At 40.4% G+C, this 20562-nt stretch overlaps 1 long non-coding RNA gene across 1 annotated transcript; it reads left to right on the top strand.

The window, feature by feature from the left end:
• Window positions 1–1348: 1348 nt before the first annotated feature.
• LOC136758294 (uncharacterized) lies at window positions 1349–13155 on the top strand. The gene is made up of 3 exons (XR_010819952.1): window positions 1349–1636; window positions 7436–7529; window positions 12687–13155. It is a non-coding gene; the product is annotated as an uncharacterized LOC136758294 (long non-coding RNA).
• Window positions 13156–20562: the final 7407 nt, after the last annotated feature.

Here is a 20562-nt window from a genome sequence, read left to right as displayed (position 1 = left end):
CATCATCTCTCATCGTGCTGTTCTTTGTCTTGTTCGGTTGTAGGCAGTGAGAGGATTAATTGACCCGCCGAGGCGAGGGCTGGGGGCTGTTAGGGGATATTTTAGTGTGATACTCCAATGCTGCATGAGATTTACCCTCTCCAGTGCTGGCTGAGATTTACTTCGGTATAAAGGTCTAGGTGACGTGGCGACTTACTCCTATTCCAGGGCGAGATCAATTAAAGGATTTTGCAACAGTTTCTAAATTATGCCCACTTCATCCATTAATTCATTGACATGTTAGTCGTGGGAGTAAAACCTGAGAGATTTTCACTCAACTAACCATTGTCACCTTGTAGCATTTAGACTGAACATTTAGATTGAAGCTAAACATTGCTCTAAAAGCCAAATGTTTATTTTGTGAGTCAGAGATTTAAGATTCATGTTAAATATTTATTTAAAACTGAAATGTTTATTTTACAAGGCCCATGTTTAGGATTTAATTCAATATTTAGTCCAACGGCAAATATCTATTTCTCAAAATGGAGATTTAACATTTATTTAAGCATTTATTTTAACAATTGAAATATTTCAAAATGTGGGGAAAAAGCTGAATTATTTACTAAATCTGGAAAAACACAAGATTTCATTTCAATCTGTGGGGAAATGACTCGCAGGAAGTGTGTGTTGTGTTACATTTGGAAGTCTGGTCTACTCGCTCTTCAATTTAATTTAAAATAAATGAATACATTTAATTTAGTATTACGCATAAAACAGTGACGTAATTCGCATGCATTTTTGCAGATATCAGGTCAATATTAAACTTATAAAGTAGCAATCTTGACCTACACGCTTATGGCCACGAACTCGCTACATTTTACGGCAGTGGGCCTAATTATATACGAGATCACATGTTCTTTTATAACTTGATAAAGCAATACAGTACAGGCCCTTTACATGTATATGAAACGAAAGTTTACGTTTAAATCAGCTTCTGGTCGTTTTAATAATATATACTGTATAAAGTTATTCAGATAAAAATAAACTAAATAGAATAAACTACTGTGTCAATATCGCTGTGTGTGATACATATTACGTTGTGGTTTTATTTGATTTAAAACTTGGAAACCGGGGGGAAATTTGTATCCTTACCTGTGAGTTTTTTTCCGTTTTGGCGCTGCTTTAAAATATTATTTTTTAAATAATACTAATAAAACTCATAATAAACGAGTATACGTCATCCAAGAGAAACACGGGGTTTATTTCGGCGGGTCACGTGCTCGTGCTGTGCGCCCACCCAGTAGCGCTGGTGACGTCACGCGAAATGGCGGGGCGCAGGGAGGCTTCACTTCAGGTGGTCAGCCATTTATTAATGCGCCTACATATAAATAATTCTGGCTATAGTGAAAGGGGGACAGTTCCTGTTTTCAGCCCAATTAACCAGTGGCTGATTTATTGCCCAGACGCCGAAATACCTCCGCAGCTCCTGAAGGAAAAAAAAAAAAAGTGTACTCTTTCTACTCATAAATTAAGGCCTGGCGAAATTGAATACATATATGTACACATTTATACTGAAGTGGGGGGTGAAATATGTGAGCTTGTCGTTGGGTTTAGACGTCTGCAGTTATCGCCGAAGCCAACAATAACACAAAACACGGTAGGTCTTTATTCAGAAGCTATAACCCCCACTATAGTTGTTTTTTATGGATATTGTTTTATTGCTCTTTTAAGACCGGAGTCCACATTTTTATTAGCAAAACCAATCGCACATCTCGCAATCAATTTAACTGACGAGTGTGTTGCAAGGTGTTGTGGGTAATGCGTGATTGGCAAGGTGCATTATCAGTGCTGTGAGTTACCTGTATCAAATAACCTTTTGAAAATCCTATCAGGTCTGCTTCCCCGGCTGGTGAAATCGCACACCTTGGGTTTGAGTCAAGAGAGAGAAACACACACACACACACTGGGGCATCGTAAGGGGTGAGGGTTAGTGATGCAGTGTTGGGGAAAGTGAGAAGTGCGGTGTTTGAAATGCATGCATCGCTGTCGCAATCCTTGTGCTTTAATTTACCAGGGGCATATAGTCTTGATTCATCGCTGTGTTTTGCTTGGGTCTTGGTGGAGTGGAATACTATAATAAACTTTGAAGTAATACTAATGATAAACTCGGTTTCTCGCGTGTATATCCGCGAGAGGGAAAGCAGCGAACACAGGTGTCGACGTCATCAGCGAGGATTCTGGGATTGCACGCCCGCCTTCCGCGCTTCCGCCCCGCAGTCCCGCTCCTCCCAGGCTCCAGTCCGGGCTTTCCGCCACGCCGCCCCGACCCTGGGCTGTCAAACCCGAGCTGCGAGATTAATGGGGTGGGCGGGTCGGTGTTATAATCGTTTGTTTGATGTGACAAGCTTGATAGGCGTTGATTTACTTACAGACTGATAGGCTTTTAATTGAGCACCGCCATCCCTCGTCACATCAAAGGCACGGCAGCTGACGAGGGGCCCCTTCTACTCGGAGTCGGCGCTGATTGACAGATCCACTGTGCCTAACTTTCCTTTTTTTCTTTTCTTTTTGCTTGACTGTGTTTCCTTCCTTCCCGACTGGAGGAAACTGAGCTGCGATTCACTCGTTTGTTTAATCGCAGAACATGATTTCCGTCCAGCTTCCAAGCGAGTGCAGTTCCTCATTGTTAGAAAATTAGTTAGGAAAATTAGACGAAAGACGGTATATCATTTGCATGTTTTTTTTTTTTATAGTTGCGTAACCAAATAAAAGTAAGTTATTTTTTGTTTTGTTTTTGCCTCTTTTGGACAAGCACGTCTTTGAACGCATGACTGCGGTGTATTGTATGTGGAAGGCTGTTATACATGTTTTACACAGTAAAACGCAAAAGCTTTTGCTTCAAAACAGACTAGTCCAAGTGCACTTCTGAAAAACGTCCCATGCATATACATGTGTATATATATGTGTGTATATATATATATATATATATATATATATATACACATACATACATATATATATATATATATATATATATAATGTATGTATGTATGTGTATATATATATATATATATATATATATATATATATATATATATATATACATACATACATACACATACATACATTATATATATATATATATATATATATATATATATATATATATATGTATGTATGTATGTATAAAATGACCTGGGAATCCCAGCATTGTTTTCGGTTGCTACTCATCGAACCCCTGAACAATCAGTTGCTTGAATAGACCTTGATTTCAATTGACCCACATATGTCTTGCAATCTGACACCTTCCCGGATCAAAATATCAAATTGAACAAATGATCAGTTCAATTAAACAACCGAGAACACAACTGAAACAAAAAGAGTCAGGGAGGTGACGGGCTGCAATAGTGTGGCTGTCATTCAGGGCTCAGCAAGACTTCACTGAAATGAAATGAAATATGCAATTCTGTTGACATTCTTCAAATGCAACTCTTAAATATAGTCGGATACATAATATAATTATGTTGATGGTTTTTAAAATGCAATCCATATATATATATATATATATATATATGGTATGTATGTGTAAAGCAGAAATAGGCTAGACGTGCCAGTTCAGGAGCACCACATTGTAATTTATTTTCTTTAACCACAGCATAAATTATAGTAAGGTGCAGCTACCCAGTAATTATATTTGTAATTAAATGTTTTCGGGGAGTGTGGTAAGTGCTGGATCTTTGGTTTGCATTGGCACGTGGGAGTGTGTTTTTATTTATTTATAACAATACAGCTTTCCCACAGAACAGGCAGGAGTCTAGACCCTTACACTGAGAAACAAGCTCATTCCACAGGCGGGCGTTTATTGGCACTTTCATTAGAGCCGCACAATTTGTTCTCGGGATGCCCTGTGTCCAAATCGACTCGGAGGAGCACCTGTACTGCTGGGTCCTTTGCCTTTCATACAAGCCATTCGTCCAGTATTCTCTGGGCTTCATTCCTGAAGATTAATGCGAGCCAGTGATTGAAGTCACCTGTAAACCCTGATGGATTAGCGCTGCGGTCCTTTGTTCGAGAAGGCGTTGAGGAAGGACGACGCCTTTCACTGACTCGAGGGTCGAGGATCTGTACGTTGTGGTTTTAAAGCGCTGTTATTTGTTTCGACACACAGGCAATTTATGGTGAAACGCATCATGTCAAACTCATGTCACTAAGTCAATTATTGATTGAGTTAAGGAATTACGGGATCGGGTGGAGCAAGAACAAACCCGAAAAAAAAAAAAAGAAAGAAAGTTGGCTCACCAATTCATCATGTCAGAGACATATGAGCCAATGAGAATAGCTTGTTGGATTAGTTTGGGGCTCTGACTGGGCCACTCAAGGACATTTACCTTTTTATTCCTAGGCTACTGCAGTGTAGTTTTGGCTGTGTGCTTTGGGTCGTTGTCATGCTGAAAGGTAAACCTCCATCCCAGTTTCAGCTTTCTTTCAGAGGGCAGCAGGTTTTCTTCAAGGTCTTTTACATTCTTTGCTCCATTCATTTCCTGTTTTATCCTAAAAAGTGTCCCAGTCCCTGCCCATGAGAAACATCCACATTTAAACCGATTTTTATGGATTTTAATTCTAGACTATTGGGCAACAGATGGTGAACAAATTGAAAGGGGGTGTAGACTTTTTAAAGGCACTGTGTATGTATGTGTTTGTATGATGTATATATATATATATATATATACACTCACCTAAAGGATTATTAGGAACACCATACTAATACTGTGTTTGACCCCCTTTCGCCTTCAGAACTGCCTTAATTCTACGTGGCATTGATTCAAAAAGGTGCTGAAAGCATTCTTTAGAAATGTTGGCCCATATTGATAGGATAGCATCTTGCAGTTGATGGAGATTTGTGGGATGCACATCCAGGGCACAAAGCTCCCGTTCCACCACATCCCAAAGATGCTCTATTGGGTTGAGATCTGGTGACTGTGGGGGCCAGTTTAGTACAGTGAACTCATTGTCATGTTCAAGAAAGCAAGTTGAAATGATTCGACCTTTGTGACATGGTGCATTATCCTGCTGGAAGTAGCCATCAGAGTACATGGTGGTCATAAAGGGATGGACATGGTCAGAAACAATGCTCAGGTAGGCCGTGGCATTTAAACGATGCCCAATTGGCACTAAGGGGCCTAAAGTGTGCCAAGAAAACATCCCCCACACCATTACACCACCACCACCAGCCTGCACAGTGGTAACAAGGCATGATGGATCCATGTTCTCATTCTGTTTACGCCAAATTCTGACTCTACCATCTGAATGTCTCAACAGAAATCGAGACTCATCAGACCAGGCAACATTTTTCCAGTCTTCAACTGTCCAATTTTGGTGAGCTTGTGCAAATTGTAGCCTCTTTTTCCTATTTGTAGTGGAGATGAGTGGTACCCGGTGGGGTCTTCTGCTGTTGTAGCCCATCCGCCTCAAGGTTGTACGTGTTGTGGCTTCACAAATGCTTTGCTGCATACCTCGGTTGTAACGAGTGGTTATTTCAGTCAAAGTTGCTCTTCTATCAGCTTGAATCAGTCGGCCCATTCTCCTCTGACCTCTAGCATCAACAAGGCATTTTCGCCCACAGGACTGCCGCATACTGGATGTTTTTCCCTTTTCACACCATTCTTTGTAAACCCTAGAAATGGTTGTGCGTGAAAATCCCAGTAACTGAGCAGATTGTGAAATACTCAGACCGGCCCGTCTGGCACCAACAACCATGCCACGCTCAAATTGCTTAAATCACCTTTCTTTCCCATTCAGACATTCAGTTTGGAGTTCAGGAGATTGTCTTGACCAGGACCACACCCCTAAATGCATTGAAGCAACTGCCATGTGATTGGTTGGTTAGATAATTGCATTAATGAGAAATTGAACAGGTGTTCCTAATAATCCTTTAGGTGAGTGTATATATATATATATTATACACACACATATATACATAACATACATATACATATATACATGCATGCCATCTTCTGCTGCCATTGCTGGAAAGTTCAATAGTACAATTTACATTTGCAAACTTGATTTTGTAACTTCAGTGTTTCAAAAAAATGAATGTATGAACTGCAGAATAGGAATAACAATATGCTATGCTAATGCACTATGAATTACAGGACTGGAATTAGGAACTGCACTAATTTGGAAGAAATGGATAAGCAGTTAATTCAGAAGGTAGAGACTGTCTGGAGATATTGCAATGCAGATATTGTTTGTAGAGACACAATGTACTTTATTAAATTCCCTGTAAGATTTTTAATAATTGAATGATTTAATATTTGTAGCTGACCATCTCAACTGAATTAAACCCACTTTTGAAATGTATTTCATAAAAAAAAAAAAAACTTTTGCAGGCGAGGGGTGGTTCAGTGTATTTCACAATTACTTCTCAGACCATTACTAACAAAGATGCTTTTCAGTTTCTGAGGAAATAAAAAGATGTGACCCATTCAGATGTTTGTTTTTTAGACAGCAAAATTGCTTCAAGCAAATGGGTATTATTATTTTTTTCAAATCACACTAACCAAGACATGCCAGTACATTTACCAGATTATCAATAGAGAAACAATTTGTCATTTATTTAATCTGAATACAGAAACTAGGCCTTCTTCAAAAATAATGTAATTTATTATCTATTTCCATGAAGAAAATGCATTTAAAATGGTTGCCTTGTCCATCTGACAGAAGCAGCCTCCCTGGGTGTGTCGAGGAATCTCTGACGGAGCTCGCATACATATTTTGTGTTGATGTTTTTACTTAACAAAATCTCAGTTCATATGGGCATTGCAAGTCTTTAATTTGGCATTGTTGCTACTCCCTCAGTTAGGTGTGTAGCTGTTGTCTCCAGTTTTTCAGTCACCGTTGATGTGTGGTTGTTAAGAAGCAACGAAAAAAATGACCCAAAGAAGAAGTCCCGTCGCATCATAAAAGTAATATTTACAGGTTTGGAAAAGAGTAAATCCCCAAATGACACTGACAGCAGGTAGAAAGAGAGATGAAGACAGACAGACAGACACACACACACACGGTGTGGGGGGAGCAAGCGGCAGTGTGTGACATACCGTGCCCTTGGTCAGGGTGCCTGCTGCAGTTCTCCTGGCTCTCTGTGTGTGCTCTGGAGACAGACAGGACAATTTCATTTTACGTTTGGCTCTATACTTCCCAGTCACCGTTCCCCATCCCTTTCCACCATATTGGCGTCGATGGTGACCCAAGCCTCCCTCCATGGATGCACTTCACAGAGCTTTGCCCCCATTAAATACTCCAGTAGCAGCTGCCTCTTGTATTGAGTCTGATGTCCCAATAATGTAGGTAATAGAGAGTGGTATTTCCCAAGGGGGCTGTTCGTTTGCTTTAAGTGGGAACTTCAGCCAAATTTTGATTTGTTATTTGATTTAATTTGGTAATTTTGGAACAGGATGGCGGACTGCTTCTATGACAAGGAAGTCCAGGAGAACTTTGTGTGCCTTGACGAGTCTGATCACTGCAGGGAAGAAGAAAGGGCCGTTTGGGTAAGCTGGTCTTAAAAGTATTTACCTGGAACTGAAAATGCATATATTTTAAGAGTTGGTAGGTTTCCATTTGTAAATGCAACTTGCGTATGAAAAAGGGGGAAAAAACACAAGTAAATAATTGTTTTAGGCTAGAAAGGCAGCTTCCCAACATCTGCAAATATCCTTCCTTAATGGTAGGTTTTGGAAAGTCCGAAAGGTGGTGATGTGTTTTATTGCCTTTTTATGGCATTAAAGGAATTTACTGTATGATTGCTGCAGTTCCAGTTAAAGCTAATATAAGCTTGTTGATGGAATTATGATCCCAAGCTCCTATGAGATCATCTTCATGTTGTTATTTATATATATTTTTTAATTTAAAAACTCTTAATGAATGCAGGTTTTGACATTATTTGTCTATTGTCAGCTGTGTGTTCCTGTAGTACTGACTCATAAATCGCATATATTAACAGTTAATAGGGAGCATATGACCGCACCCGAGGAGACCAGCCCCGTGTGTGTGTGTGTGTGTGTGCGTGCGCTGTTGTGCTGTTGTGCTTGTGCTTGAAAGGGCTCTCCAGTGCGTTCAGCAGACAAGTGGATTTCAGAAGAGATTTGCTTCTCTAACTGAAACGTGTCATGAGGCTGCTGAATGCACCACTTGTGGCAGCAATCTTTCGGTGGGGGCGGCCAACACCTTTTGATGTCGGCTGAAATTTCACACAGCGATGTACAACAATCTCATGCCGGGATGAACTCCTCTTTCTTTCTTTTTTTTTCTTTCTTTGGCATCCTTCTCAGAGTAGGGCAATCCCCCTGCCTGCTGGTTGATAACTTTTTCTATCTTGAGTACAATAGCTGCTTTTGTTGCCCACAAGCATGGGTGTACGTGTGCGTGAACGGGAATGTGTGTGTCTGTGTCTGTGTGTGTGTGAGTGTCTGTGTCTGTGTGTGTTGAAGATATCAATTCTGCATTCAGAGCAAGCCACCCAAGCCTAAAAAGAAATGTGAAGCACGCTTTATACTTCATAAGGGCTCCACCCAAACAGCTAAACCCTGTAGATAAACAGATGGACAGACAGACGTCAGGGAAGCGTGCTGCCTGCCAGGTACACAGGCTGACAGGTAGATAGGGGAGAGGCAGGTAGATAAATACAGACAGATGGCAGGTAAAACCCACAGCCTTATCACTGATAAGCAAGTGGAGCGTATGCACAGGGTGATTGGCAGTCAACGGTGAGAGACAGCGAGAGGGAGAGAGAGAGAGACAGAGATGATAGGGCAGGACAAGTATGTAAATATTGTACATAAAAGAAAAAAAAAAAGACCTCCAGCATGCAGGAGCAACAACACTAACACCCCCAGGCTCACCTGTCCCGCCAGGGCACGGGGTGGAGACAGATGCGGTGACAGATTCGCAGGTACATATGGTTCATTACAATATATTAGGCTGCCGCTGGAATACAGTAACTGCTGTACTGAGGAGTGTTTGGTTCCTTGACCTTTAACCTCTCGAAGGTGAGGGGCGCCACTCTTGCCATAACATGCAGAAAGTGTGGGTTTTTTTTTTTTGTTTGTTTGTTTGCTTCTTACAAGTTGCTTGAATTTGTAGTAAGTGCAATTAAGCAGCTTTTGCCTTCGCTTGCATTGGTATTAATATCAAAGGTTATGAGAAAATTGTGTGGACTGTGTGGTAACTGGAGGCTGTGGCACCGTGGGAAATGGCAGAACTACTGTCAAGATCTGATTGACAGTTAGCAGTGAGAGAAGAGAATGTATCTCACACATAACAACAATAATATTAATAATAATAATTAAAATCGAACAAAACTAAACGATGTAACCACAATTCCAAATGCAGGCAGATACATAAACACACAGTCATAACTATATACTGTTTTACATATACAGACAAGCAGGCAGGCAGGCAGGTAGTGAGACGCAAAGCCTGAACACAACATCCTGCCTTGCATTGCGTGTAATTCCTCCAACAGCACAGCTCACACCAACCGGCAGGCTTTCATCTCTAAAGATAGAAGGAAAATCAGTTTTACAGATGGCAGGGATTGGTGAGTCACATATGTCAGCTACACCCCATAAAAGCGTTTATTATTATTATTTCTGCAGAACACATAAGATAGCATTGGCGTCCCGGCCTCCAGGCGCTGTTTTCATACCACGCAGTTCATAAATCACTCGTAGTTAAATTAAATGGAAATGATTTACAGTTTTCCTTTTTTTATTTTTGTTAAGCCTTTAAGTCTTTATTCCTTTCTTTTAATTAAAGGTTCAATCCATCACCAGCTCTATGTAATGTTAAAAAACAAAGCAGAAAACAAACAAACATACAGGTATCACATCAGTATTATAGCACTGGCTCCGTCAGAGAGCAGGGGGAAATAAATGAGAAGTCACTCCACACCCTGGCTCTTCTTGTTATGGAGCGATCCCTCGTTAGCACAAGCCAGGAAGAGAGGGATTTCATCTTTTTATTTATGTTGTATTTTTCCTCTAAGTGGAGCATGATGAAAGCAGGAGTACTGTATCTCCCTGACAGCTGGGGAAAAGAGTAGGTGTTTCTTTTATGGTGTTAAGATATTAGGGGGCGTGAGGGGCTAATGACTCCTTCATGCGCAGAATGACTTTCCCCTCGCTTGCCATGAAAGTTACACTCAAATCCAATTGTATCTCGCCCTGTATTAATCACTCTTGCTGTATTTACCAACCCCCCCACCCCCCACACACACACACACACACACACACTCATAAACATTCAAACACACACAAACACACACACTGCTCAGATACTCTGTAAATACATACAGATTTAATGTTATAATAAGAATGAAAGAGATGCTTGTGGCAGGAAGACTCGCTGTACGTGTCCGTGATGAATCTGTTCGGGACGAGCGAGCGTGATTTACGGCAATATAAAAATAAATAACAAACAGGCAATGAATTGAGTTTTATTTTATTTTTTCATAAATCAGAAGAATCTTGAGTTCATCAGTAGTGGTAAAAAGATTTATATGCTTTCTTTTTTCTCTTTCCTTTTTTTTTTAATAACCCCAAAAACAGGGCACCATTGGTTTATGGAAAGAGCATGAAGGGATCCTCTCTAATTATCTGTAACAAGGGAGGGGTCTGAACAGACAGTTGGTCTAATGAAAGCCATGTGAGTTTCTGGGATGCGCGCTGCTCGCTGCCAGGGAAACAAGCGGCCCGCCTGCCTGGCTTTACTAGCACTATAAACCGAGGAGGGCAAAGAGCAACAATGACCCTCATAGACCCACCTGCCCATTGCCATAAACAAGCATAGGATTTGCAAGCCGTGTTTCTTTCTTAGAGCCCTCCTCCTTCCCTAGAGGCAAATGGCCATCGTGCGCTGTGCTGGCAGAGTAATTTGTCATTGTTGGCGGTGTTGAAGTTTTGATTGAATCCTGGCTGGATGAAGTCTGTTGGCTGTTTCCACTCTTGATCTCCTCTTGTTTGCATCTGTTTGGGTTACAGTGTATGCTTCTTTTCCTGTCTTTTTTACACTCAGTTTGAAAACGGCGGCACGCAGCCTCCACGTTCATACCGCATCGACACAATGTTTGTGTTGACACGGCAAACAATAACAATCGGCGCTTACAGAACACACGTGTCTTGTTATTTGTTGATTGTGGCCCCAGTTTGAAAACCAGATTTGCTAATTTCCAGACTTTTTCTTTTTTGTGTGGGACTGTAAGAATATTGGTCAGAAGAGAATCATCTTACAGCAACACCGAAAAGCACATATTTAAAAATATGTATTAATAAAGGCTTTATCAGTTTGTACTCTTCTGCTGTTATTTAATTATCTGAAGATCCTGCTTTGTGTGTGTGTGCGTGTGTTTGTGTGTGATGTATATGTGCATTCCAATGGAATTATTTTGAGTTGCTTCCGAACGAGATTCTTTGAGCAGGAGCAGGACGCAGTGAGGTGGGAAAAGATGTCAGTTTCACAGGATTCTTTACACACAGAATCAGAGAATCAGTGAATGCTTCCCCCACTCATCGACTGACTTTGATGAAAAATCTGGTTGTATTTTTGTTTTGTTCTTTGTAGTTGAAGCACCTAGTGGGCAGGCAGGAGGCGAGGCGATGCAGAAACGGTGTAAAAACATATAACGTGTTGGGCAACATTGATGAAATAAAATAGGAAGGAGCGGCTTCTGATTCGAACTGTAGTTATTTTCACATTTTTTATGGATGTTTTGCTTGTGAGTGTTGTACCTGGGCTTTACTAGCTGTGCTGTTCTCAGTTTAGCAGTTTTGTCTTGATTGCAGAAGACTTTCTTTAAAAAAAAAAAAAAATCTGTATTCATTACGATATATATAATTGCTATTTTACATATTTACAGTATCAGTTGTAAAACTTTGGGTGATTGGTCTTTATTATTAGTATTATTTGTTTGTACAAATCGTTGACTATAATATTTCCAAATATACTGCAGAGCTTCATTTAATGTTCCTGATGGCGGTGCCCTATGGAATTGCAATTGAGGCGTCTGAAGAATGAACATGTTGTATGCAAATATTACTCAGCAGGACCTTTTCTCCCTGTGTAGTCAGCCTATTTTAATTATTTTTGAGGGAGTCCTGACAAGTCTGGCGCAGAAACCTCAAGAAAGGAAATCGTGTGGAGCCGATCCATTGCGCCTTGGTAGGCCATACTTAAAAAAAGAAAAAACCCAGACTGATTGATAGGTACCTGAGCTCTCCCTGGATCCCCGTGCGCTGACGCTCGCATCAGAAGATATTGATTAATCAGGCTTGATAGGGTGTAAAACATGAACAGGCAACTCATTGGGAAAGACCTTTTCCCCCCAGTTGCGGGCTCAGTTGTATACAATGGATTGCATCACCTGAAAAGTTTTGTTGACAACAAAACCATAAGTATTGGGACAACGGACAAATATACCAATGCAAAGGTGATCGGATGTTTTCAATGTGTGGGGGACAAGAAAATAAATTGACAGTGATCACGTGTTTTGCACATAAATACAGACACATGGTGTAAATTCTCCATGGTGATAATTGCTTCCTAAGATGTAATTATGTACTTGTATTTATGTATTTACTTCAAACACGGAAATAAAAGGAAGGAGATTTTTTTTTTAAAGTGGGAGTTACTTCAGATCCTTTGATCCGCAGGCCGATGGCTGCTCTTCATCGTCCTGCATTATTCGTGTGAATTTAACACCAAGGATCTCAGGAAGTTCAGCAGGTGAACCATCATGGTCTGATGGCTCTGGCACTCCTGCTGGGAAGCAACAGCAGCACTTTATTATTCCTCTTACATGTACCTGAGCCCCACAACACCACCAAGCCCAAGGAAGGAAACGTGAATCCATATTATTATTATTATTATTATGTTTGAAATTCACATGATTATAGTAAATTAAAATAAAATCATATAACTGGGCCTATTTGTTTGTCCCTGTGTAAGTAAATGGCAATTATGCTTCAGTTTATATATCTTGTACCTCTATGTATGTTAAATTAAGTCTAAAGACAACTGCCCCGCATCCCATGATTTACAGCATACATAGAAAACAATACATAAATAAATGAATGAATCAATCGTGTTTCCGACAACCTTTCTTTTTAACAGGGGGCTTTAAATCTTCTGGTTAATAAATGTTCTTTAGTCGCCTGACTGTTAAAAAGGCTCCTGGTGATTTATTAAAACATCAATCGATGCGAATGAGTGTAAAAATAAAATGGCATTTCCATTAGACAACACTACACAGAATTACAGACTGCGATCGGCCTGTACACCATGCGGGCCGACTTGGTGTCACTCACTCCCCTTTGCACCATGTGCTTTTGGTTTATGGGCCCGACTGTTGCCCCAGAGGGCCGGGGGAGGAGGGGGCGACCGAGGAGGGGACGGGGGGTCGTTGTTTTGCTAAAGAAGCACTTTGATAATGCTGTGAAGGTACTCCGCCTCGCCTGTGATTTATCCTGTTTCACTTCACACGGGGAGGCCCTCCTTGCAAGACCAACAACAGGAAACGGCCATCCGTCAACGACAAAGCACAACAGCTGTTAACAGGGCACATCAAGGCCCGACGCGGAGAGATGAGAAACCATCCCACATCGCTTTCAGTCCTCCCTTTCTCCCCCCCTTCTCTTCCCACTGAACCCCCCCACCCCATAGACTTAAGTGCTCAAGGTTAACGCCCCACCTCAATAGAGTTCAGCTGAGTTAGAAAGAATCCCTCTTGGAGAGAACGAAAAGTGTAAAGAATTAACACTACTCTTGTCTTTTGGGACTTTAATTACAAATGGCCCAGATTGCAATGTTTAAAGAAAAAAGATTACATAACTGTGACTATACTGCCAGTTTAATCATTATTACTACTAGTAGTACCTAGCACTTGATCATGTAGGCCTGGTCAGCATACAGTATGAGTTAGTGCTGTTGTTTGAGCCTATTTTTTCTGACCTCCCTTTAATGCATCACTGTTTTTCATTCTTCAGTCGATACTTAGAAATCCTCATCTCAAGGAGAAAATGAGAGTATGTGTCGCCTGTGCGTTTGGAGAATAGGACAGCGATTATGTTTATTAATGAGTGTGTGCGTTTATTTGATGTTAACAGTTTTATTTTTTGCAGTGAAGCTGTTAATTTATTCTTCCATCCATCCTTACAATTCACATTTGCAATCACGCTGTTAAGTCGTAATGTTACATGCGGCCACGGTAGATTACACCCAACCCAACAAGGATAGGATTTCACACCCTTCCACTCTTACACGATTCTGTTCATAAAACTGCCGTGGGATTTAGAAAAAAAAAAAAAAGTGTTTAACGGAAGGATACATAAACAACATATTTACACAACAACATATTTACACAACGTATTTTCTGTTCTTGGGGGGGAAGTTAACGTTTCAATCCCGAGGCTCCCGAGGATACCTTTACCAGAAATAATAAATCTGTTTGCATGATGTGTGTTTATTGGCACGTATAGACCCATACGTCCTGCCCCGTCCGAATTGAGCCCTGGCAGAAATCCCAGGTTACAGAGCGAGATCACCTTCCTTCCCCCAACCTTTTCATCTCCCCGCAGACTAAAAAAAAAAAAAAAAGTTTCACCTCCAAGCAGACGGACGTGTGCAAACGGCCACGACCTCTCCGGAAACAAGGTCATGGAGTGATGGACACTGTAATCTCCTGTGCTTTACAAGGCAGGCAAGACACAGTGGGGCTTAATTACCAGGTGCTGAGAGATCACAAACCTTGCCAAGGGAAAAAAGTTGATATGAATAATAACAACAAAATATGATGCAGCTAAATAAGAGGTTTTTTTTTGCCACAAACTAATAAATGACACATGCATGAGAGACCAGTGGCTTTTAAGTTATTATTTTGGCTGCTATTCACTCTATCTCTCTAGGATGCATTTCAGATTACTTCTGCTGTGAAGTGGCACATTTCAGTAAACCCTAAGTGTAAACCAACGCTTCACATTGTATTGTATTTATTTATTTATTGTAGGTGTAATGCAAGGAAGGTGTAACGAGTCTTGCTTAAAGAGAAATAAACAAAGGGATAAGCATTAATTTAAAGGTAATCGATAAATCAATGGTGCAAAGGTGGAATCCCGCACCACATCAGGAAAAAACAAAGCAAGAAAAAACAGCAGGCAGTTAGAGTGCGGTATTTGTGAAGTTTACATTGCCCCGTACCTGGTTTTATGAGTTGATTCAGGCGTCAGGGCTTTAGCGTAGGTGATAAGTGATTGTGAGTACTAATAATGACAGGCCAAACAGTAAGCCTATTGAGTGCAGGAGAAGTGACAGCATCCTCTCCTTCCTTCATCTGACAGGAGACAAATGGTATTAGTCATCGCAGTCAAGGAGCAGAGTCATGACAACTGTTGATTAGCTCAGTGTCAGCTCTACAACTCGAGCCTGTTTTATTATTGAATAAAAACACTTATTGCAGCTCCCAGCACCCCCCCCCACCCCACCTCCTACTCCTATTGTTGTCTGCCTAGCGACCACAACAGGCAACAGCCCGACACCACAGCTGAAGGAAACCCTTTACCATTCAGATTTAAAATAATGAGCATATGAACATGTTTTTTTCAGTCTTTCAGGCTACTCAACATTCTGGACTTGGGTTTCCATTTATTTTTATTTTTATAAATGTTTTGTTGCCAGGGCAAACCTGTTTTTTTTTTTTTTATGAGAGGTAAATGAAAGGGCAGCTTTTCGGTAATTAATAACTGACAAGGCATACATCCTTGTTCAGTCCTCAAATTATCTTTGACACTTGCTAACAGATTTAGAACGTTGGGTATTTGAAGGAAGAATGATCCAGAATGGTTTGCAAATCTGGAACAATCATGGTCGCCGTTTTCACACACACACACGAGTTGACTGACAGCGTGGACGGGAAAGACTCTACTGAATAAGCTGAGTGTTTGTTTTTCTTGTGTGTTTTTTTTTTTTTTAACAGTATGATTGTTTTAAAAGCTTTTGGTTTCTTCAGAAAATCTATTTAGTTCCTCATAAATGCCTCAACCTTGAAGCGCTTACCGTTGAGTTATTTACGATTTGTATACATAGTGTAATTCATTCTTGAACCTTATTAATTGCTCTGTTTTAGCTGATGCCTTTATCCGTGACCCCTGACATCCCACAGTGGAGCATCATAAACTCCCAGGGTGCTGTAGTAGTGCCCAGTCTATACAGATTAGGGTGTAGTAGTGTCCAATCTATACAGTATAGAGTGTAGTATTGCCCGATCTGTACAGTATAGTGTGCATAGCTTCAACAACCGTACAGCTTAAGCTAATACATTTTACAATGAGAGTAAAAATACAAATACAGTATCATCACCTTGAGAGGCTGGTCACCTTAAAAAAAAAAAAAAAAAAAGTTTCATTAAATAAAATAACTTGAAAACACAGACTGGAATGAATTGGTCAAATCACTGCACAGCACTTGATTAATCGTGAGAAGTAATTACATGCTATAGTGCGTTGTTGGTGCAAAAAGCAGGATGGCTTCTTACGTCACAGGCTCCCTTGCAGCCATGTGCCCCTCTGGGGTAGCTTCTGTCTGTGTGCCCCTGTAACGCAGCAGTCGGCAATGGGTTAACAGCCCCTGACACATCGCCACGGCAGCCTGCAACATACCCGCAGACCTCAGGAGTTCATTGTGCTGCCTATCACAGCCCCCGATGGACACGCTCTCAAATGAAGGGCCTACCCAGCTCCTCACTTTCATCTGCTTCTCTCAGTCCTTTAGTTTGTGTCCAAAAGGGAGATAAAAGGGCCAACAAGATTTTTTTTTTCCCTGCTTTGTTTTTGAGTGGGAAGGCCGGGATAAGGGGCACTATAACCGGTTTAGTTTTTTGTTCAAATCAATTTTAAAACAGACGAAAAAAAATTCCAAAGCCTACACAAGCAGCTGGTTCAGTCTTTTCTCATTGGCAACAATTAAAAAAACTTTTCACCAGCTCCTCTTTATATATTTCTCCTTTATTCATTTCCTCAGGGATCAGAGCTGCTTTGAGTACAGGAGACCCACTCCTGCTTTTATTCTTTTCCTTTTTACCTTTCTTTCTTTCTTTCTCTTTCTACTTATGTCTTTCATCCTTGTTTGTTTTGGCCTGTTCATGTTGAATCAATCTTGCAGTCAGCTTCAACACTACAGAAAAGAAAAGGATTCCACCCCCCACACACACACACACACTATACAGGCTGGTTGACAGGCTCTGTCAGGGCTGGTGATTGATGATGTCTGAGAAAGTGGAGGTGCCACCAGTGATAGCTGAGCAATGCTGGTACTCACGTGGCGCCCAAGGACAGATAAGCCAGCCTTCACAAACCCAGAAAGACAACACCGCGCAACAGCCACAAATAATTCACAACCTTCTTTCCCACAATGAAGGACGGTTGCGTTACACTGAATCTGGGTTGGCCAACCACATTCCAGGGTTGTTGGGTGTTGCCTGGATTTCTGAAGACACAGTGTGATCGGTTATGTTGGGAGTGTAATTCCAGTCTTGTCGAGATAATTCAGAAGCCCCCAGCACCCCTGAGCCCCTGCCGCCTTGCAGAATACCCCCCCCACCCCACCCCCCCACCCCAGATTACTTTCTACACCGATAAAAGGAAGCTTAAAGGTGTTCTGGGAAGTGATCAGACGTGTCCTGTTGCCGTGGTCATTAAAGTTTTGCTGGTGATTGCTGGTGGTCCTGCAGAATCGGGTCTGGCAACCCCTGCTCCAGATCCCAATCCAGCCAACTCCACAGACAAACGAGCCAACTTCAGTCATTTAAGGAACGTCAGGCATTTATGTTTCCCAGAAGTAGTAACTGTTATACCTGTGCTAATTAGCTCCAGGAATAATATATATATATATATATATATATATATATATATATATATATATATATATATATATATATATATATAATTATTAGTTTTGCTTTTGCACAAGATGCATTTGTCACACGTGTATACATTATTTGTGAATAGTGGTCTATTGAGCAGCAACTGAACTCTAAAATTCTATTACTGCGAACACTTCATTTATTTTGTCTAAACTGCAAGCAAAGTAAAAACTGTCAGTTGCATCAGACCATACATTTTGGATAGATTGGATAAGCTGCAGACTGCTCAAAATAGCTGTGACTTTAGGAAAGCATATTAAAAAAATGCATTTTACTCACTTTATGGCGCCAGTACCTTTCGGCACCATTAAGAAATGGGCGGGGGATATCTTATGACCGAGGGAAATCTGTTTTCAGATCTTGGGAGACTTACCGAAGGATTCTTCTTAATTCCAAATTGAGAAACAAGAACTCGGGGAGGTTGGAAGGCTCGTACTGAAACGAGAGGAAGGGAATGTAAGGTATGATTGCCCGCGGTGTGTTTCCACACACACACACACTCACACACACACACACACACACTCACACACACACACACACACACACACACACTCACTCACACACTCACACACACACACACTCACACACACACACACACACACACACACACTCATTGTTCTCGACCTGTAGATGACCCTGCTGTCGCCTCCCTCTAATTAGAAAAAATAAATAAATATTAATACCGGCTTCATTTAGCACTGTGACGTTTGATAGATGATGTTGTTATCAGAAGGAAGGCAGTTAGTTAGTTAAATAAATACATCATGTTATTGAAGAGTCAAGAAACAAACCAAAAGTCACACATCGTTTCCAGCAGAGTTCTTCCAGTTTAACAACAAAGTCGAAACATAATAAATACATTCACATATATATATATACACACATAGCCTGTCTATAAAGTGGACGATTTGTTTTAAGTTCATTTTTCCTGATTTATTATAATATATTTATTAACTGCATTTACAAATACACCGGCCATTCAATAAAGTCGGCGTGTCGTGAAGGCTAGTGTTTATTCCCTGAGAATGACCTGCCGACATGGGAAAGCAGAGCAATATGTTATTCATGATTAATCACTAATAACGCATCCCTTCATTTCTGCTGTTGTAAGTAAAGCATTTGTCATTTTCTTTAAATTAATATTACTGTAAATTAGGTTGAAAACACTTGTGTGAACTTCCAAATTACAGTTGTTTGATATACCGACAGCTAAAACTGAACTGTCTTTTAATAATCTCCGGTGCCTGTTGGGGATGGCACTTTATGGGCAATTCTCATGTCTAACATTTGCACTATCCTGCCCAAGGGCAGATTATGACTGACGGAGTTCGCACACAATGTCAGTGTAATAATAATAATAATAATAATAATATGCTAATCATAATAATAACGAAGAAGGTATCAAAGCTGAGCTGAGTCCTATTTCTGGTCGTCTTTTAATGATGGAAGTCGGGCGTAATTTTTAAGTCGTTTAAGCAATTCATCGTTTAATTAGGTTAGCAAAATTACCTCATTGGCGAATCAGTCAGCAGTAATGCAATAAAACTATTAACATTCCGGATTAATAGACAGACAAGAAGTCAGAGTCGCTCTTATATTATTAGATTCCATTCACTGCTCTTTTTTAAAGTGGCACAAAGGGACTTGCTTTGAATGACAAGTGTTGTAAAGTTTTCAGTCATTAAACGTATAGCCCGTGGCCCCCGTGCAAGCAGAGAGATACATAATGGGGTCGTTTCTTGATTTGGTGTAAAGGCTCTATGTATGTATGCATGCATGTATTTGTTTATTTTCTGATGTACAATAATAGGCCTAATATTATAATTATATATCATATAATAGGCCTAAAAGCTGTTAAACCACCAGGTAATTGTCCTACCTTATATAGTCTGTATGAATAAGATAAGGCTGTGGAAACGTGCGGATTTGTCTATACGTTTTAAATAAAGTTCCATATTAATTGTGATTTTAGACTCAAAATAATTGTAATACAAGGAGCAATACAGTTTACACTGAGTGTGCGCGCAAGGTGGGCTGAGTCACCCAAAGTGCATTTTAAACCCTGCCCTGTAATTAAAAACATATTGGAAAACATGACAGGGTGACGTACATTAAAGCATATCATTTAATATATGTATTATTTGTATTATTAGTGAAGGGTTTGCAAATAGCTTTCTGTGGGAGTTGATAGGAAGACTTCATAGACAGTATAATTAGCCGAACACATCACACAGAGATATTTCCTTGTAAATAAATACATTAATTTATATATATATATATATATATATATATATATATATATATATATATATTGCACGGAGTTTGGCTGTTGAGATTTGTGTTTCCTTTGCTACAGTCCAATGCGCCCCCTATGTTACAGTAACCGGGTAGCTGCAGAAATCCCTGACTCGACGCGGCCCGTTTTGCTTTCGAAAGCGGGGAAACAACCTAAATAATGAATGAAATGAAACTCATCAAATCAAATAAATACACAAATACACAGAGACAGACAGAGACAGATACATGCACAGCACGGCTCGTTCACTACAACTTCTCCGAGACGGGCTTTAAAAAAAACCCAAAAACAGAACAAGACACGGAGGCCCCGCCCCCTC

Source organism: Amia ocellicauda, chromosome 9, assembly GCF_036373705.1.
Source record: "Amia ocellicauda isolate fAmiCal2 chromosome 9, fAmiCal2.hap1, whole genome shotgun sequence".
NCBI lineage: Eukaryota > Metazoa > Chordata > Actinopteri > Amiiformes > Amiidae > Amia > Amia ocellicauda.
This window is presented reverse-complemented; position numbering and strand designations above follow the sequence as displayed.